Here is a 13,846-nt window from a genome sequence, read left to right on the forward strand (position 1 = left end):
AATATTTTTGCGACGTTGGAGCCCCCTGCTGTTAAGTGGGTGGAATTCACTGTCGTAATTCCAGCGGATCGCCGTACGCGTTCATTCGTTGCTGCCGTAAAGCAGTCCGCTCGTTTCGCGCCATTTCGTACCCGCTCGCCAAACAAACTCCCAGAACAGACGTTTGGGGAAGAAACGGAAGCCGTTCGCTTTTGATACCTCACGGTAAGAAACCTTACATACAGTTGCTTTAGGTTCTTCGTAAGTTTTGTGATATTGTTTCTCTATCGAGCAACGTCGTGTGAAGTGTAAAGCTGTGTTTGTAAGAAACAAATCGATCATTGAGGCGTTTTTAACTTTAAATCGCCGATTCCGTCTAAAATACGACTCCATAATCCATAATAACGCTTTCTCCAGTGAAAACGTTAACCTTCTGCTGTCTCCCACATCACAATTATTCACATATTTCTCTGGAGGATGTGTTATTATGGATGTTATTCGTGAGGGAGGGATTTTTTTGTAAGTAATTTATTTTTTAAGATTTTATTAATTTTTGGCTTTTCATCATTTCACAAACTCCATGAAACATTACAGGAAAGCAGTTGGACTCTCAAAATTTTTCAGTAGTTTATCATTATTATTTCAATTATTTAGCTTTCTTTTAAAAAATGATTTTTTTTAATTAAAATAATAAAGTAATAATTTAAATGTTTAATCTTTTTTTAGTTGGTTTTTGTTTTAAAATAATTTCTTTAATGATTTATTTAATTTAAATATTAAATTAATTAAATGTAGTATTTTATTTTTAGTAACATTTTTTAAATTATTATTTTAAAACAATTCAAGTTTATTTGACTTTTCTGCTTATTAATTACCTTTTCGTTTATTTCTGAACAAAAAACCCTTAATTACAGGAAAACAAATGGACTATCAAATTTTTTTTTTTTTTTTTTTTTTTTTTTTTTTTTTTTTTTTCCTGATTTCATTAATTTTTGGCTTTTCATAAATTCATGAACCCCATTGAACCATACATTACAGGAAATCAGTCAAAATATAATATTTCATATTTTGTAGTTGTTTTATTTCACTTACGTTTTAAAATGATTCATTTTTTGTTTATTAAAATAATAAATTAATAATTTAATTATTTTATCTCTTTTAGTAGGTCTTTTTAGTTTTTTTTTTTTTTTTTTTTAAATCTTAATAATTATTTATCGAATTGAATTGGACTGTTTCTGATTTATTTATTGAACATTAATTAAATTAGTATTTTTTTAGTAACTTTATTTTTTGTTTATTTTAAAATGATTCACTTATTTTCATTTGACTTTTTTTCTGATTTAATTATTAGCTTATCATTTATCTGTAAACAAAAAACCCAAATTACAGGAAAACAGTTGGACTATCAATTTTTTTAGTCATTTATTTTACTTTTTTTTTTTTTTTAATTAATTAATTGTTGGCTTTTCCCCATGAAACCATGCGTTACAGGAAAGCAGCTGGAACTGTTGTATTATTTTGCTTTCATTTTAAAAGAATTTATTTTAAGTGAACATTTTGCTCGATTAAAATAATAAATCAATCATTTAAATGTTTATTAAATTTATTCAATTGAATTGGACTGTTTCTGATGTATTTATTAAAAAATATTTAATAAATTAAATTTGTTATTTTGTTTTTAGTAGCTGTTTTTTGTTTTAATTTTTCTTTTAAAATTATAAATTTATTCTCTTTTGACTTTTTTTCTGATTTAATTTTTGCCTTTTCATTTATTTTTGAACCTTAATTACAGAAAAACAATTGGGCTGTTTTAATTAGATTTAATTTTCATTTTTAAATGATTTATTTAAGTGAACTTTTTGTTCAGTCATTCTGACGGCACCCATTCACCGCAGAGCATCCGTTGGTGAGCAAGTGATGGAATGACACATTTCTCCAAATCTGATGAAGCGACAAACTCATCTACATCTTGGAGCCAGAGGGTGAGTATAATGTTCATTTTTGGATAAGCTGTTACTTTAATGATCTCTGTCTGCTTCATTAAGACAAGAGGAAACAGCTTCTACAAGAGATAAAATAAGCGGAGAAATGCAAATGCAAATCCAGACTCCTTATGAGAGCCAAACACTACAGAACAGATGCTCCTCTGACTGAATTATTCATTTTGCATGTTGTTTTATTTCAGAATGAGGATCGTGTATTTCTCAATGAGCTTCCTGCCTCTGTAAAGCCTGTGGTATCAGCAGCTGTTCGGGTGTGGTGCACAACTCCACCGCGAAGGATTGTGGGTAAGAAGCATGCGATGCATGTTGGCATGTGTTCATATAGTCACTGGATCTCCAGACAGCAGCTATAGTCATCAACGCTCGATTGTGATTCAAGCAGCATCTGGTTTTCATGCAGCAGATTCGCTCATGAAGCTCAACCGCAAGACTGCTAGTTTCTGCGTTTATTAAAAGCAGCGCTGAGGTTAACGTACAGACCTTAATCAGGTCGGACATGTTTATTTGACATGGATGAGAACGAGGCTGTGAGGGACAGTGTCTTGAGGGCTGACATACAGCTCTGTTTTCATGAGTTTATGGAAAAATATTTTCATTGTTCACAACCTCACTTTTATTCATGTCAAATTAAGTATGGCATCTACTCTGATTAAAGGCTAGTGTGATGTTGTCGGCGCCAACAGCCTTGTGGTTAGTGCTCTGACATATAGCGCAGCTGTGTTCACGGCGACCCGAGTTTGAATCCCTTTGCTCCCTTAGCTTTTATACGTTTGGGGTGAGTGTTTTGGGAAGATATTAATACTTTTATTCTGCAAAAATAAATTCAGTTGATCAAAAGTGACAGTAAAGACATTTATAATGATATAAAAGATTTCTATTTTGAATGTTGTTCTTTTAAACTTTCAGTTCGTCAAAGAGTGTTGAAATAAAAATGTATCATGGTAAATGTTTGACTTTGACATAAAAGAGAATGAAACGATTCTTTGCATTACAGCAGGGATTCCCAAACTTTTTTTTTTTATCAGCTGAACACTTTTGATGTCAAATATTTATTTGAAGACCCCCTGAGATTTGAAGTTAATATTTTAATAGTTTAGCAATGCATTTAAATGTTCACGGTTCTCTGATGTCGGTTATTGGTCGCATGACATGCAGGTATTATTATTTATTTATTTTATTTAGACTTTTTCTGATTTAATTAATTATTAACTTTTCATCAATTCACAAAGCCCATGAAACCCTGCATTACAGGAAAGCTGTTGGACTGAAAATTCAAAATAAAATGTTAGGTCTTTTTTAACAATTGTTTTATTTTGACTTGTTTTATTTCAAAATAATGATTTTATTCAGACTTTTCCTGATATATTTAATTATTAAAATATTAAATTAATTACCTAAATTTAGGAATCTTTGAAGGAAGTGTTTTTTGTTTAATTTAAAAATTATTTTAATTTGACTTTATTTCTAGGTTAATACATTTTTGGCTTTTCTTTAATTCAAGATTCAGTCCAAGAGCTTTTCAATTCACAAACCCCATAAAACCATACATTACAGGAAAGCAGTGGGAAAATATAATATTTAATATTTTTTTGTGGTTGTTTTGCTTTCATAAAGTTTATATATATATATATATATATATATATATATATATATATATATATATATATATATATTTTTTTTTTTTTTTTTTTTCATTTAAATGTATCAATGATTTAAATGTTTAATCTTTTTTTAGTAGGTCTTTTTGTTTGTTTTAATTTAAGAATAATTTTTTATTGAATTGGTCTGTTCAGTTTATTAAATTAAAATATTGTATTAAATAAATTAAATTCAGTATTTTATTTTTAGTAACTTTTGTGTTTCTTTTTAATTTTAAAAATATTCATTTATTTTCATTTAGAATTGCTTTCTAAATTATTTATTAGCTTTTCATTTTATTTCTGAACAAACAATTGGACCATGAAAAAAAAAATAGCAATTTATTTTTTCTGATTTATTTATTTATGGATTTTCATCAATTGGCGAACCCCATAAAACCATATATTACGGGAAAGTAACTGGACTGTCAAAATATAATATTTCAGATTTTTTAGTAGTTTTATTTTGCTTTCATTTTGAAATGTATTTTTTAAAATTTATTTTAAGAGTTTTTTTTATTTGATTTAAAATAATAAATCAGTAATTTTAATGTTCAATCTTTTTAACAGTTTTTTAAAATTATTTATTTAATTGAATTTGACTATTTCTGATTTATTTAATTAAAGTATTAAATAAATTAAATTTAGTATTTTATTTTTAGTAACTGTTTTTTTTAATTTAAAAATTTTTTTTCATTTGACCTTTTTCTGATTTAATTATTAGCTTTTTATTTATTTCTGAAAAAAAAAATATAAGAAAAAAATTGGACTGTCAAAATAAAATTCTTTTTTGTAATTTATTAAATTTATTTTTGTTTTTTACTGGTTTAAGTAATTAAATACATTACATTCAATAATTATTTATTTAATTTTTTAAAAATTGATTTTATTTAAAAGTATTATTTTTTATTTTTTATCTATTTATTTATTTCCGTTTGACATCTTCCTTATTTGATTCATTAGTACTCATCAATTTATAAACTCATGAAACCCTGCATTACAGGAAAGCAGTTGCACTGTCAAACGCTCCTGCAGCGTCACACTGCCGCTCCATCAGAGCATGTTTTCATTACGCTGAGCACATGAATCAATAATCAACGTTTGCACGCATGATACATTATTTCCAGCCGTTTCTGCATGTGCAGCATTACAAAGTCACAGTTTGCTGCTTTGATGTGCTTCCATGCAGAGTAAAATCACTCTAGATCTGCAAATTCTCCTAGCTGTTGCTCACTGTAAAGCAGAAGGTGAACAAACTTGCAAACTTTTATTCATAGAAATTGCATGAAGCCAATCCGAATCTGGCGAAGAGCACATTTTTGTGGGTAATTTGCATCAGGGCTCATATTAGAGGGCGGTTCTTCTCTCTTGGCAGGAGATCGTGGTCGTATGCGCGTGTGAGCCGAAGCTAAACCTGAGCGTCTGTGTGTTTTGTCTTCATTTTCTGTGCTGATCGCTTCTCTGGAGCTTTTTGGGAGGGTTTCAGGCAAATCCAGCCTGCCAAACCGGCTGGGCTTTGCACAACATGGCCGCAGAAGCAGACACGAGGTGGATCTCCGAGAGTCTCGCTTAATGGAGATGTTTAATCTGCGTCTGGTGTCTGTGCCAGTGCGGCAGATGGGATCTCAAACTGCTGGAGGCTTTTCTGATGGGGGTCATTTTGCTGGGTGGGTTTGAAGCTGCAGGAGTTTAAACAATGACTAAAGTGGCCGAGTTTAGGCTTTGGCGTCCAGATTTGGATTATGATCTCCAGAAGTCTCCAGAATTGTCCTGTTTCATGAGTGATCTGTTGCATGGCATCCAGATGATGGTCTGTGGAAGTATAATCTGCCGTTCTGTTTTTTTATTGATGCCAGAAACGTTCATGGTGGTGTTTTCTGTAGGAAACCTCAAATTATAAGCCATCTCTGGGATATCCTGGATGATTGCATGCACCACAGGATGGAAAAAAAAAAGATCTTTAATATATCAGTTGTTTCCAGCATTGAAAACTGGTAACCTGAAATTGGTAACATCTAAATTAACTGATTTTATTCAAGCCAAAAAAATTTGTTTAACATAACCGAATGGATCAAAATGCATGAGTTTATACCAATAAAACCTATTTTCATGGATTAAATCAGGTACAAATAGCTCTCTAATGCATCAATTTAAAGTTTCTCTTCTTTTTTTCCTCTTTGAAATTTATGAGAGAAAAAAAATGGTGTAAAAACAATTTTAACTCGTACTGCTAGTAAATTTAACAGTTAATTACAAATAAATAGTAAGTAACAACAAATTAAATGTGACATTTAGAAGTAGTAAGACTGAAATAGCATTTCTTGTAAATAGACCAATCTTTTATTTCCAAATTCAAAAAAAAAAACACCATATATATATATATATATATATATATATATATATATATATATATATATATATAACACGCATACATACATACATACATATACATATACATATATATATATATATATATATACACACACATACATACACACACATATACATATATATACATATATAGTTAGTTTTATTTCAGTTTTAGTTATTTTAGTACAAGATAAAAAAAAAATGAAAATAAGTTCAGCCTTGGGTGAAGTAAAATAAGATTTTTAAAAAAAAGTAATAAATTAAAATAAAATAAAAATAATAATAATAATTTATATAATATTTTAGTCCCTGAAGTTAAACTAAATGAAATTGAGAAATTCATGCGTGGCTGAAATAAAATAAGTAATACATAAACAAATATAAAAGTTTATGGAATTTATGTATACTTTATACAGTTTATTTATAATATATATAATTTATTTTTGGAAGTCATCCATTAAATTTAATTTAGTTATTTTAGTACATAAGATTAAACAAAATGAAAATGAGGAATTCAGCCTTGGGTGGTGTAAAATAGGTAAAAAAAAAAAAAAGTAAGTTATCTGTTAAATTTTTATTACTTTTGTTTTTTGAAATCAATCAATCTCTCTATCTCTCTCTCTCTTTATATAAATAAATTTATAAATATAAAATATTTAATAAATATGTAATTTATTTATTTATTTTTATTATATATTTATAACATATAATTTAAGTTTTGATTTTATTTCAGGTTATATATATATATTTATATTTCAGGTTTAGTTATTTTAGTCCAAGAAGTTAAACTGAAATGCAAATGAGAAATTCAGCCTTATAAATAAATAAATAAATAAATAAATAAATAAATAAAAGTTTATACAACTTATTTATACTTTATACAATTAAAGTTATGCGTTAAATGTATTTTTTATTTATTTTTATTTTTTCATTTTTTTTTAGTGAGACAAAGTGGTAACCAGATGAAACATTAATGCTTCTGGTCTACTAAAGAGCAATATCTGAGCACTAATAAAAGTCCTGTAAAAATCTCAATATCACTCAAAGTATTCCACTCTTAATTACATTGAATTTAATTTTAGTACATGAAGTTAAACTAAATGAAAATGAGAAACTCAGACTTGGCTGAAATAAGTTAAAAAAAATTATTTATAATATATACTATTTATTTATCAGTTAAATTTAATTTTATTTATTTTATGGTGAGAGAAAATGGTAACCAAATGAGACATTAATTGTTATTCCATTAAATATTTTTTAAAAACATCTGAAATAAAGAGCAGAACTGCTTTTAGTTTCTTAACACATGAAAGCAATACAAAAAGTTTAGTAAGTTCAGAACATCTCAATATGAACTCAGTTTCTTCCAAAAATCACAATGCTCACATTCATTTTTAAATTTGCATACACATTTTTCAAGAAGCATTTGAAAATTTGTAAGTTTAAAAGAGAATGGCATTAACCCTTCCTGCTTCTGTTTTCTGCAGGAAGCATCATGTCTGGTCTGTCGTCATTGTGTTTTGTGTCGGGTGTCAGGAGAGCCAAACGCACACTTTTCTGAACTGATGCTTTCTGAACGGCCTCTCAGTAGTGCTTCAATTACAGGTCGGGTCCAGATGGCAGCCTGCTGCTCCAGACTCCATTAGCTCACCTGCCTCCTCACCGCCCATCTGTCCCTCCACCCGCAGGACCTCCCGCAGCAGTGAGGACGTCCTGAAGCGAGTGTCATTCTGTGGTGCTCGTGTAAAAGATGCAGGTTGAGTCTGGACTGTAGTGTGTCCCAGTGAGTTCCTCACACACCTCCATGTGATTTCATTGACCAGGAAAACATTTAGGTGTTAATGTATCTTAACTTACCCATAATAATTATCTAACTGTACACGCTGCAAAAAGTGCTGCTCTTCTTCTGTATTTTGGTCTGGTTTTCCAGTAAAAATATTTTAACATTCTCAAATCAAAATGTACTTAAAAAGCAAAATTAAGAAGTCTTAAGTCTTGTTTTCCGATATATTGAGTTTAAAAATAAAGTTTAGGCTTAAAATAAGAGAAAAAAAACAAAAACTAAAAAGAAAAATACAATATAAAAAATAATAATAGTAGTAAAAATAAACTTAGTTTAAAGGATTTTTTTATTATTATTTTTAATTTTTCATGTTTTTTTGAAGCCTAATCTCACTTAATTTTGATAAATTTCTCAGAAAACAAGACTTGTAATTTTGCTAAGTAAATGTATCTTGATTCAAGAAAGTTTAGATACTTGTAAATAAATAAATCTGCCAGTGGAGTCAGAAAAATAAACTTAATTAAAATTAGTTAATAAAAAATAAGTTTAGCATTCTGACCACAGTGGTAGATATATATATATTTTTAATCTCATTGTAAGTTAGTTATTGTAACTTAGTTATTTTTGGTAAATTAATCAGAAAACAAGACAAGACTTATCGGATGCCTTTTTTTGCATCTCAAAAATGTCTCTTTATTTATGAATGTTTAGATATTTGTACCCGAAAACATTTATTTGTGATGCAAAAAGACAAGATGAGGAAAAAAAATATATTTGCCAACGGGGTCAGAAAAAAAAAAAATAAGTCAAAGAAAAAACAAGTTCAGAATTCTGGCAGATTTTATTTATTGTATTTATTTATTTTTCATTTTAAGTATAAGCTTACTTAATTTTTGTCAAATTAATCAGAAAACAAGACAGTACTTATCTGATGCCTTTTTGCATCTTTAGCAATTATCTGTTTATAAACGTTTAGATATTTGTACCAGAAAACATTTATTTGAGGAAAAAAAAAAAATTGCTATAGGGGTCCAGAAATAAACAAAATAAATAAATAAATAAATCTGCCAGAATGCTGATCTTGTATTCATTTTTATTTATTTATTATTTAGTTAGCGTTTAAACTAATTTATTTTTTGTTAAATTAATCAGAAAACAAGACAAGACTTATCAGATGCCTTTTTTGCATCTCACATATGTCTCTTTATTTCTGAATGTTTAGATATTTGTACCAGAAAACATTTATCTGAGATGCAAAAAGACAAGATGAGGGGAAAAAAAAAATTGCCATTGTCTCTCCCCCCCAAAAAAAAAAAACAACTTAATTCAAAGAGAAAACAAGTTTAGAATTCTGCAGATTGATTTATTTATTTATTTTATTGTATGTATTTATTTTTCATTTGAAGTATAAACTCATTTAATTTTTGTTAAATTATTCAGAAAACAAGGAAATACTTATCTGATTCCTTTTTGCATCTCTAACAAATATCTCTTTAATTGTACCAGAAAACAATTATGTGAGGTGCAAAAAGACATACGATGAGGAAAAAATATTTGCCAATGGGGTCATAAAAAATATGAATTCAAATACAAACAAGTTCAGAATTCTGGCAGATTTTATTTATTGTATTTATTTATATATTTTTCATTTTAAGTATAAGCTTACTTAATTTTTATCAAATTAATCAGAAAACAAGACAATACTTCTGATGCCTTTTTGCATCTTTAGCAATTATCTGTTTATAAACGTTTAGATATTTGTACCAGAAAACATTTATTTGAGAAAAAAAAAAGACAAAGGATGAGAAAAAATATCTGCCATAGGGGTACATAAATAAATAAATAAATCTGCCAGAATGCTGATCTCATATTCCCTTTGAATTATTTATTTATTATTATTATTATTATTATTTAAATTCAAATTCAAATTCAAATTTATTTGTATAGCGCTTTTCACGATACATATCGTTGCAAAGCAGCTTTGACATTTGACATTTTTACAATACATGTAGTAGTAGCTTGATGTACATATGGCAGAGATGTGTGGTAAAGATCAATTAATGATGTAATCAAACAGACAAAGAACACTAATACATTAGTAGCAGAATTCGGTAGTGCTGTATGTTTTCAGGGTTGGCATCATCTGAAGTCCTCTGTGGGGTTGGCATCATCTCTTCTTAAGTGTTCTGGATCCACACTGGAGCTTGTGAATTCCTAGTTACCATGGGATGTCAATCCCATGGCAAAAACATATAGGACCAACACAGAACAAATAGGAACATAATTAGCGTAGCTGCTGTTCAAACTAAGAAAAGGAAGGTTTGTTAAACCAGAGCTAAAAGATTAATAATGAACATTTGATCAGATATAGCTGCAGGAAAAGTTTATGAGATGCATTATTTGAATGCTTGGCTAAAAAGATGTGTCTTTAATCTAGATTTAAACAGAGAGAGTGTGTCCGAACCCCGAACGTTATCAGGAAGGCTGTTCCAGAGTTTGGGTGGAAGTAGTTTAGTTTAGTTTTTTTTTTTTTTTTTTTAATTAATCAAGACTTCTCATCTTACATCTCTTTGCATCCCAAATAAATGTATCTTGATTTAAGAATGTTTAGATATTTTTACAGTAAAGGAAAAATGACTTGAGATGCAAAATGACAAAACATGAGTAAAAAATAAGAAAAATCTACGTAAACAAATGAGAATACAAGTATATCATTCTGACCACATTGGTAGAATTTTTAGCATAAACTCCCTCAATATTGATAGATAACTCAGAGAACAAGACTTAACATCTGTTTAGATATTTGCACTGGAAAACCAGGCACAAATACAGAGAAGCATCAGTTTCTGCAGTGTGTTTTGTGTTAATTGTTTGTCATTTCATTAGCAGCATGTGGTCTGGTTGAGCTGTGCATGTTCTGATTTCCCAATCTGTTTGAGAATGAGTGCTGAGATTTGTTTATTAACATCCATGTGAATTTCCTTCTCATCCAAGATGACTGTTTCAAGCTCAGAAACATGTCATCTTGTAGTGTTGTTGCATGTTGAAAATGTAAAGTCTAATTGGTCAAACACAAATTGTCTCACAACTAGTCTAATGCAAATAACCAGGACAGTATTGGTTGGATGTTTCATTTGTACAACAAACTTTTTTATTGGCCATTAATATTTTCTGTCCATGATATTTTTTTCTTAAACTTAATCAAATTCATAACAGATTTTATTCTCTGTCTTCCAAGTGTGTTTCTTATGCTAACAGACTTGTTGATTTGGCTGGTTTTGTAGTCGTGTGTTAAACACTCTAAGCTCGTCTGTTTTCAGTGGGAATCATCATTGAGCACATGCGTTTTCTCAATGCAAAACCATAAAAGCATCACATTTCCATTACAGTCAGCTGTGATGAAGTGCTGCAGATGGATGATGCTGGTGGTCGGATCTGATATCACATCTCTGTGTTCACTGTACCATCAGGTGAGAAATAACCACACACGCTCTACATTACAGAAATGAAGGAACATTTGTCAGGATTACATTTTAACTCAGAAGTTCAGGTTTAAGTCTTTTTTTTTTTTTTTCTCCATGTCAGATTGTTTTCATCTGTACACATGCGCTCAGAGAAAAATATTACTTAATATTAATTTCTCACTTGTGTTTTTAACATTAAACAGTAACACAGTTGAAGAACTCCATACTTCTACTATAAGAATCTGTCATACTTTTCTACACTTTTAAACCAGAAATGAAAGATGGGAAATTATTTCTTCTGTAATGGTTTGAACAATGATAAATAGAAAAGTCAGGAAACCCATTTCCCCCCCCCCAAAAAAACACATAATGATAATTTTTTAAATTACTATAAATATTATTTGTTTGCATTTTTTTTTTTTATATCTTGCAAAAAAAAAAAAAACAAGTGTGTATATGTGTATGTATGTACACTTTATTTATTTGTTATAAGTGTAATACTGCCTTAAATTGTTGTTGTTTTTCCCAAAATTTGTAAAAAAAAAAAACAAAACAAAAAAAACAATTCTCTTTAATTTAATTGCATTTTTGTTTTTGTTTTTCTGAGCAAAAAAAAAATAACATAAATTTTCCCCAAATTTACAGAAGACACCCAGTAAAATGTCATTCAGTGTAACAATCTTATCAGGCATATTTACAATAAAAAATCAATTTATGACATATTAAGAGACAAATTACTTTTACCCCAAATACTAATTAGTTGTAATTATACATTTTTTTTTTTTTTTTTTTTTAAAGATTTGCCACTATCCTAGGTTTTGCCCGTTTGTCAGTAAGAATAATTTTTTACTCATTTAAAACACAATAAAATTTAATACGCTCCCATATTCTTTTGTATATTTTTAATATGTACAAGTCAGAATAAGCATGTTTGACTTTTTATATAAATATTGTGTTGCACTAAATAACAAAGCTACATTATTTTAACCAAATTTTGACATTTTATTCTCTAAAAACTTATTCGCAGCCTTAAAATTAGACACTTTATTTGCATTTAATGTGCTTTCTATGGGCATAAAATCACTATTGTAAATTTCTTTTGACGTGGACATCTTAACGTCTTTGACCCTTATATATGATATTATTATATATGATAGCATTTAATAAATAAGTTTAACATTTTTAGTGTGTATATATATATATATATATATATATATATAATATGTATATGTGGTTAATAATTTTTTGTAAATAAAATACAGAATAATTTCTTAAATATTATTAATTTTATATAATCTAATGTTATTTATATTTTTATATTATTGTTAGTTTAAATGTTAGTTAGTTTAGACATTTTCTCGATACTGTAATGCCTTCCTTTCATCAAGAAACCTGATATGAATTGTTCCCTGTTGAATTTTGTATTTTTTAGCAAGATCTCCAATATACATATAAACATTAGGGAATCAAACAAGAATGTTTAAACGTGACGATTCACTGGTGTTTGGTGTCTCTGAGAGCCAAAAATGTTCATATGATGTCAGTTTGTATGAAAGCGTCCTGACAAGCTCATCAACCTTTCACATTTCTGCTGTATTCGAATCCAGTCTGTGGGAGTTTATTTCTCCCTTACTTCACCATTTCCCTCATGTACGAGAAATGATCTTTATTTGAATTCAAGTGTTTGTATTCTGCTTTTTCATTATGTTTCAGAGAGCTGAAGTCCCCTGACAGCTGAGCTTTGCGTGAAATCATTCTCTCCATCAGTCCTTATGCAGCAGTGGCGTTTATTTGGCCTGTGTTCTCCATTACACTGAAAACACACTCTGTCGCTCTTGTCATCTTACTGTAATGAGTCAGAAGCGTGGTGACGCACAGCAATCTGCCCATGACAATCTGGAAAGCAAACAGGTGAGATGTTGCACGCTCATACTCATAGATGTCCGTCTCTTTTTTTTTTTTTTTATTTTGAAATGTATATCTCGCAATTCTATCCTTTTTTTCCCCCCAAAATTCTGAAATGTACATCTTGCATTTCTAATTTTTTTTTTAATTTTGAAATTTATATTGTGCAATTCTATTTTTTTCCCTCCAAAATTCTGAAATGTATCTCTTGCAATTCATTTTTTGACATTTTGAAATTTAATCTCGCAATTCTACCCTTTTTCCCACCTACCAAAATTCTTAAATGTGTCTTGCAATTCTTATTTTTTTTTGCAATTTATATCTCGTAATTCTATCCTTTTCCCCAAAAAAATTCTGAAATGTACTTGGAATTCTCGTTTTTTTTTTTTTAAATTTTGAAATTTATCTCACAATTCTAACCTTATAAATGTTTTGCCGTATTAAAACAATGGGTTTATAGACAATGCACAAAAAAACAGCAGGCAAACTTTAAACCACCTATGACACTTGGTGTTTAACAGTCATAAATATGTAAGATTATACAATATAGTGTCTAATACCACACTGTAAGACAAAATCCATAGAAGTAGATAATGTCTTAACTAGGATTTTCTTCCCACTTAGATGTCAACCGTGTTAACTGAACTTTAACTATGTTGTATTATATTTTTAAGTCTGAAATCATATTATCAGTCATATGTTGTC

General features: G+C 28.9%; 1 long non-coding RNA gene across 1 annotated transcript; it reads left to right on the forward strand.

Annotated features, from left to right (window-relative positions):
• The first annotated feature begins 7,665 nt into the window (after positions 1–7,665).
• LOC127175714 (uncharacterized) lies at positions 7,666–13,201 on the forward strand. The gene is made up of 3 exons (XR_007829025.1): positions 7,666–7,772; positions 11,162–11,242; positions 12,950–13,201. It is a non-coding gene; the product is annotated as an uncharacterized LOC127175714 (long non-coding RNA).
• Positions 13,202–13,846: the final 645 nt, after the last annotated feature.

The sequence above is a fragment of the Labeo rohita genome, chromosome 13, assembly GCF_022985175.1.
Source record: "Labeo rohita strain BAU-BD-2019 chromosome 13, IGBB_LRoh.1.0, whole genome shotgun sequence".
NCBI classification, from domain to species: Eukaryota; Metazoa; Chordata; class Actinopteri; order Cypriniformes; family Cyprinidae; genus Labeo; species Labeo rohita.